Source organism: Molossus molossus, unplaced genomic scaffold (assembly GCF_014108415.1).
Source record: "Molossus molossus isolate mMolMol1 unplaced genomic scaffold, mMolMol1.p scaffold_m16_p_6, whole genome shotgun sequence".
NCBI classification, from domain to species: Eukaryota; Metazoa; Chordata; class Mammalia; order Chiroptera; family Molossidae; genus Molossus; species Molossus molossus.
In genome coordinates, this window is record NW_023425399.1 from 82085139 (window position 1) to 82091320 (window position 6182).

General features: G+C 36.4%; 1 pseudogene; it reads left to right on the forward strand.

Annotated features, from left to right (window-relative positions):
• Positions 1–2604: 2604 nt before the first annotated feature.
• Positions 2605–2715, forward strand: LOC118619505 (annotated as a pseudogene).
• The last annotated feature ends 3467 nt before the right edge of the window (positions 2716–6182 follow it).

The window sequence follows — 6182 nt, forward strand, 5'->3', positions numbered from 1 at the left end:
AGGTGGGGGTTAGGGAGGGAGCAGAGTGGAGGGGGTCAATGGAGGAGAAATGGAAGGATAGCTGCAATACTTTCAACAATTGAGAACTTTAAAATAAAAATCAATAGTCACTTGCCTTCTCTGAAAAAAATTTAGTGATCCCCCTGCCACTCACCCTTTCTCTGGAAGCTACTCCAAGATATGCCCAATCAGAATGAGAGGAAGAAATGGAATCCCTAAGACAGGAATCTAGTGATTAGGAAGTCCATAATGAGAATAAGGAGAAATCCCAGAATAATAGCTTTCCAGAAATTCCAGATTGCAAATAGTACGGATTAGAAAAAGGAGCAAAAGACTGTAAGAGAAATATATCCAGTATAATGAAGTCAGATATATTATATTGTTGAACACAAGGGGGACATTTTGTGCACTGAAAGAAAAATTTAGGATTAATTAATAATTAGTACATATAGAAGGGTCAGTAAAAAATAAAGTGACAACAAATGGACAGTATTAATTCATGTCCTTCCCACATGAAAAATACATTCTGTCCTGGCATCCGCACAGTCTTAATCTATTCCAGCACCAACTATGTTCAAAATCTTATCTATGTATAATTAACTCCAAAGCAAAAGATCTCACAGATCTCACATAATAAACCACACAAGCCATATCAGGTTGAGACTCTAGGTAGGCTTAATCCTGAGGCAAAATTTCTCTACATCTGTGTAACTGGGAAGCCTAGAAAACAGTTATCTGTTTCCAGGATGCAGTGGTAGGACAAACATAGGATAGAAATTCTTATTCCAAGGGGGAGAAAATAATATATATATATAATATATTCCTATATATATATAGGAATATATTATATATATATATTATTTTCTCCCCCTTGGAATAATATATATATATAATATATTCCTATATATATATAGGAATCACTAGTCTAAAGCAAGTTTGCAATGCAGTAGGTAAAATCCCATTACATTTCCAGACCTGAGAATAATCCTGGGTAGTTTGATGCTGGTCCCCTGGGCTTGCTGGGTTGGCAGGTCTGCCATCTTGGCCCACCAGGCAGTGCCCTGGGCCTCTACATTCATCACTCTACTTTTGGGGTAAATTTCTTTCATTTTGTCCCATCTCAGTCCCTTTCAGTCCTGCTGGCAGTCCCTCTGCAGTTATAAAATTCTCAAAACTTGTCAGTCTCCCATGCAATTCATGGAGTCCAAGCCATCAGACAAGAGAGTACTTTGCAGAATATTTCCTGAATCACTGTCTTTGGCTTCTGCTGAGAAGGTTGATTGGATCTATGAATCACACACCTAATCTCTTTAGCAGAAATTGGTCCAGCTATGTTCTTGGCCCTGTGTCCAGAGTATACTATTTAGATAGGCTGAGAATTTTCCAAATCATCATATGCTGGTTCTTTTTGTTTAACAATTCCTTCCTTAGTTTATCTTTTACCTCTCACATTTTACTATAAGCAGTAAGGAGAAATAAGTCTGTACCTTCACACTATGAATGGAAATTTGATCAGCTATGCTTCCTACTGACCTATTGCTTACAAGTTCTATCATGCAGCTAACAGAAGAAGTCAATTCAGCCAAGTTCTCTGCCACTTTATAGCAAGGATCACTGGTTTCTCCAGCGTCCAATAAAAGGTTCCTCAATTTCTTCTGGGACTTCACCAGAAGTATTTTTAATGTTCATATTTATAGCAACGTTGTGTTTATGACAATCATGCATTCTCTAAGACAACAGAAGCTTACTCTACTGCTACTTCCTATTCTTTTTGAGCCCTCACCAGAATTGACTATAACATCTACATTTCTACCAACAGTTTCAAGAAAATCTAGACTTTCTCCATTAAGGGCCTCAAAATTCTTTCAGTCACTATCTATTACCTAATTTCAAGTCACTAAGACATTTTTAGGTCTTTTGTACAGAGTACCCCCACTTTCTGGGAGCAAAACCTAAATTATTACCATAACAAAATGTTACTAATGAAATGCTTGAAGCAACAGAATGTCTTTATTGTCTCACAGTTCTGAAAGCTAGAAATCATTATGGCAGCAAGACCATGCTCTCTCTGGAACTGGAAGGAGACAATCCTTTCTTGCCACTTCCTAGTTTCCAGTGGAAGCCAGCAATAACGGACGTTCCGGGACTTTGAGACATATCACTCCACCTCTGTTTTTTTTTTTTTGTGGCATTTATTTATTTATTTATTTTAATTAATTTCTTTATTTTTGTTACAGATGTTTCTCCTTCTCCCCCCACTGATTCCCCCTCCCCCTCCCTCCCTGCCCTGTCCCTAGCTTTGTTGTCCATGTCCATTGTTCATGCATACATGCATATAAGTTCTGTGATTTATCTCTCCCCCAGCACCCCCTCTCTGGGGGATTGTTAGTCTGTACCCCACTTCCAAGTCTCTGGGACTATCCCATTCCTCAGACTGTTATGTTCATTATATTCCACAAATAAGTAAGATCATATGATACTTGTCTTTCTCTGTTTGGCTTGTTTCGCTTAGGATAATACTTTCCAGGTCCCTCCATGTTGTCTCAAAGGATAAGAGATCTTTCTTTCTTACAGCTGCATAGTACTCCATTGTGTATATGTACCACAGCTTCTCGGCCTTTTGGCTAAGATCAAGTGTAGTATCTGTTCTTATCAGTTTAATATCTGATACGTCCTCTATCCACCTCTGTTTTTAATGCCATCTCTGTACTCAAATTGCCCTCTCATAAGAAAGCCATATTGGATTAGGGCCTACCCTAATGAACTAAACTTGACTATATCTGCAAAGATTCTCTTTCCAAATAAAATAATTTCGAGGTTAGAACTTCAACACATCCATTTTTTTGGGAGGGGACACAATTCGACCCATAAAAGTGTTATAGTAAAAAACAAAACAATATCAACTTAAAAAATACACATAGTACTGTTCTGTTTTAATTTGTCTTAGTTTAAATTCCATCTTGTGTGAAATGTAGTGGTAGAGTAGTTATTCTCTAAAGACCCTCTATTATATCACTCCATAGATCTCTATGTTGAGAATGCCTTAAAACTACAAAGAACTGCCCTGGCCGGTTTGGCTCAGCGGTTAGAGCGTTGGCCTGCGGTCCGGAGAGACCCGGGTTCGGTTCCCGCTAAGGGCACGTACTTTGGTTGCAGTTTGTCCCCGGCCCTGGCTGGTCGTGCGGGTGGCAGCCACTCGATGTGTCCCTTCACGTCGATGTTTCTCTCTCTCTCTACCTCCCACTCTATCTGAACAAAATATGGAAAAATGTCCTCGGGTGAGGATAAAAAAAAAAAAAAAAAACTACAAAGAACTTATATGCATATATGCATAACCAATGGACACAGACAATACTGTGGTGAAGGCAGGGGGGTACAGGAGCAGGGAGGAGGGTCTCAGTGGGGGGAAAAGGAGGGACATCTGTAATACTTTCAACAATAAAGATAAATAATAATAAATAATAAAAATAAATAAAAGTTTTTTTTCAAAAATTCAACATGGCAAAGATAGTAAAAATAAGTCAAACCTGATTTCAGATCTTAGTCACAATTTGATCTAATCATGTGTTTTTTTCCCCCAACATGTATAAATTTTTTCTTTTTGCTTTTTTGATGAAATAAAATCTTTAGTAAATAAGATCTATATGAGTATCTCCCCAATTTGAGTAAAATACAGGTCTTTCTTTTGGGGAGTGGTGGGCATTCTGGAAGTCAACCTAGACTACAGATGATGTGTCAATATAAAAATGAATGTTTAAGTTGAAGACATAGAATAAATTCATTTATTTGGATACTTTTTGATTTCATAAGACCTTTAAAGCAGTTAATGAATATTACCAAGTGATACATTTTTTCTTATTTGCAGAAGCACTAACTCTCAAAAGAAGATAAACTACATGTAGTTTTATAGGTTGAAATTGGGAAGGTAGAAATCCATTACTCTCTCTTAAACAACATAAGGTATAAAATTTTTCATAATTAAATTTATAAATTCTCCTGCAAGCCATAAAGTTTACTTTTAGAGATGAACAAGTGTTATGTCTTAATTTTTAGTTCATACCTTTATCTATTCCTTCCTTTCTTCTCATACAATTTTCTTTCCATTCCTCCAAGTATTTTCGAATACTTACTGCTCAGCCTTGTGTCCTGCTGAGCTAATACTGTTTCGCAAGTTTATCTCTGCCTGCACTCCCTACAAGATAAATCTCATAGTATTTCATCTTCCAGACTTCTCATGATGCTGAAAATTTCCAGTTGATGCTTAAGCCTCTCCAAAAAAGGCAGATTTATCAGTAATAGTTTCCTTTCTGCCTTCAGACATTTTTTTTCATTGTAAGAAAATACACAAAGGTTTGATAAATTAAATCAGTCATTCAACACACTTTGTTTCACTAACTACTATTTTGCTAGACACTGTCTTAAATGATGGAGATATAAAAAATTAATTTGGGACATGTGCCACAAATGCTAACAAATGCGTAAAAATGAATATCCTTTATGTCAACTATTTCACATTTTATTCTTTTCATTTTTTTAAATAAGTTTTTCTTAAATATTTATTGTACTGGGAAGCAAGTAAGCTATGCCTCTTTCAAATGCATTTCTATTTCTGACTGATACCTTACAACTTCCTTTCTAGTGATGCCTCAAAATTATTTTGATGTTAGAAGATTTACAAATAAGAGTATGATATGAGAAATGTCATTTGGCACACTTTATTAAAATGTGAAACAAATAAAGTAATTTCAGGGTTTTAGCAATTTTTATTTGCTATCTAACTAGAAAATATGAAATTTATTCTGCTCTTAAATAGCACTGTCAATGGTTTATTTAAGGAGATAGATGTCCTAAGAGAGACTGTTTTTAGAATCATTTTACCCTCACTATGAAAAGAGCAGAAAATCACACTTCTCCCCTCTTGGTATTTAAATATCAGGTTTTTATATTCAAAAGGATCCAATAGAATGGAAGAAAATATTCAGAATTTTTTAAAGGAGTATTATATTAATCTTGGTAACTTGACTAGCAATAGAAATTCAACATTTTTCAACTTCAAAAACCCCAAAGTGGTTTAAGTGTTTTAAATGTAATCTCCATATAAATTATCTTCAACCCCAAGCCATTTTGGTATGACATCATGAAATTATGTCACTAACTTGTTTCTGTTACTCAGGGTAACTAAGAATATTAATAGCTGAATGGCTGAAATTGATAGTTTCTTATAAAATACTAAGGGGGTGGTATAAATTAATCTTAACTTGTATTCAAAATCACGTCTGTAATATTTTTCATAATTGTTTTCAGTGACTTAAGAGAACTCCTTGGACTTAGAAACACAATATATTGACTATGTTTATATATTTCCAAATAAATAATTTAAAAAATAAAGCATAGCCATGCTCCAAAGTGTGCTGTGATAATATTAGAGATTGATTCAGAGGAGGCAGAGGCAGGTTAGGCAGTGAGGGACGGGACCATGGGAAGGGAAGGCTGAGACACAAGAAGTTTGAGATGACTTGGGGCTCAATACACAGGCAGGCAACATAGTACACATCATATCTGGGAGTTTGTTCAGACTTTACAGATCTGAAAATAAAACTAAAATGAACATGGAAGATTCTACCTCCAAGGCCAGAACTCCCAGCCCCCCATTTATAGAAATGCAAATTAGAAGCTCCTGGAAGGAGCAGAGGTCAACTATATAACAACAACAACAACAGCAACAAAACACAGAAAGGCTGTTTCCATACAAGAGGAGAAGAACAATTGTATCCATGCCTTTCTCTGGGAGCCTGATGGATTTGCAAAGGACTTTTATTTACTGTTAAAGAATATAGTGCTGGTGATTCTGACCATCCCAATTAAAACATGTACTGGTTTCTGGGAACAAGGCAATTAGGTTGCTGAATGAGTTCTTCTGCAAAACTATAGAGTATTCCTATTGCAGAAAGTCAGGTTTCCTTAAAAGAATGATAGAAACCAGAACTGGCATCATCAGACCAGTGGACACTCTGTGTCAACACAGACCAGTGCACAGTAGTTGAGCTCCCAAGGTGCTGGTTGTGGTAGCCTCGGACAGCCGGAAGCTCAGCACCATCCCCATAGTAGCAGCCCTATCAGAGTTGAGATATACACCCAGAAACAGAGGCTGGGGAGCAGATATTCATCCCTACGCAACAGAA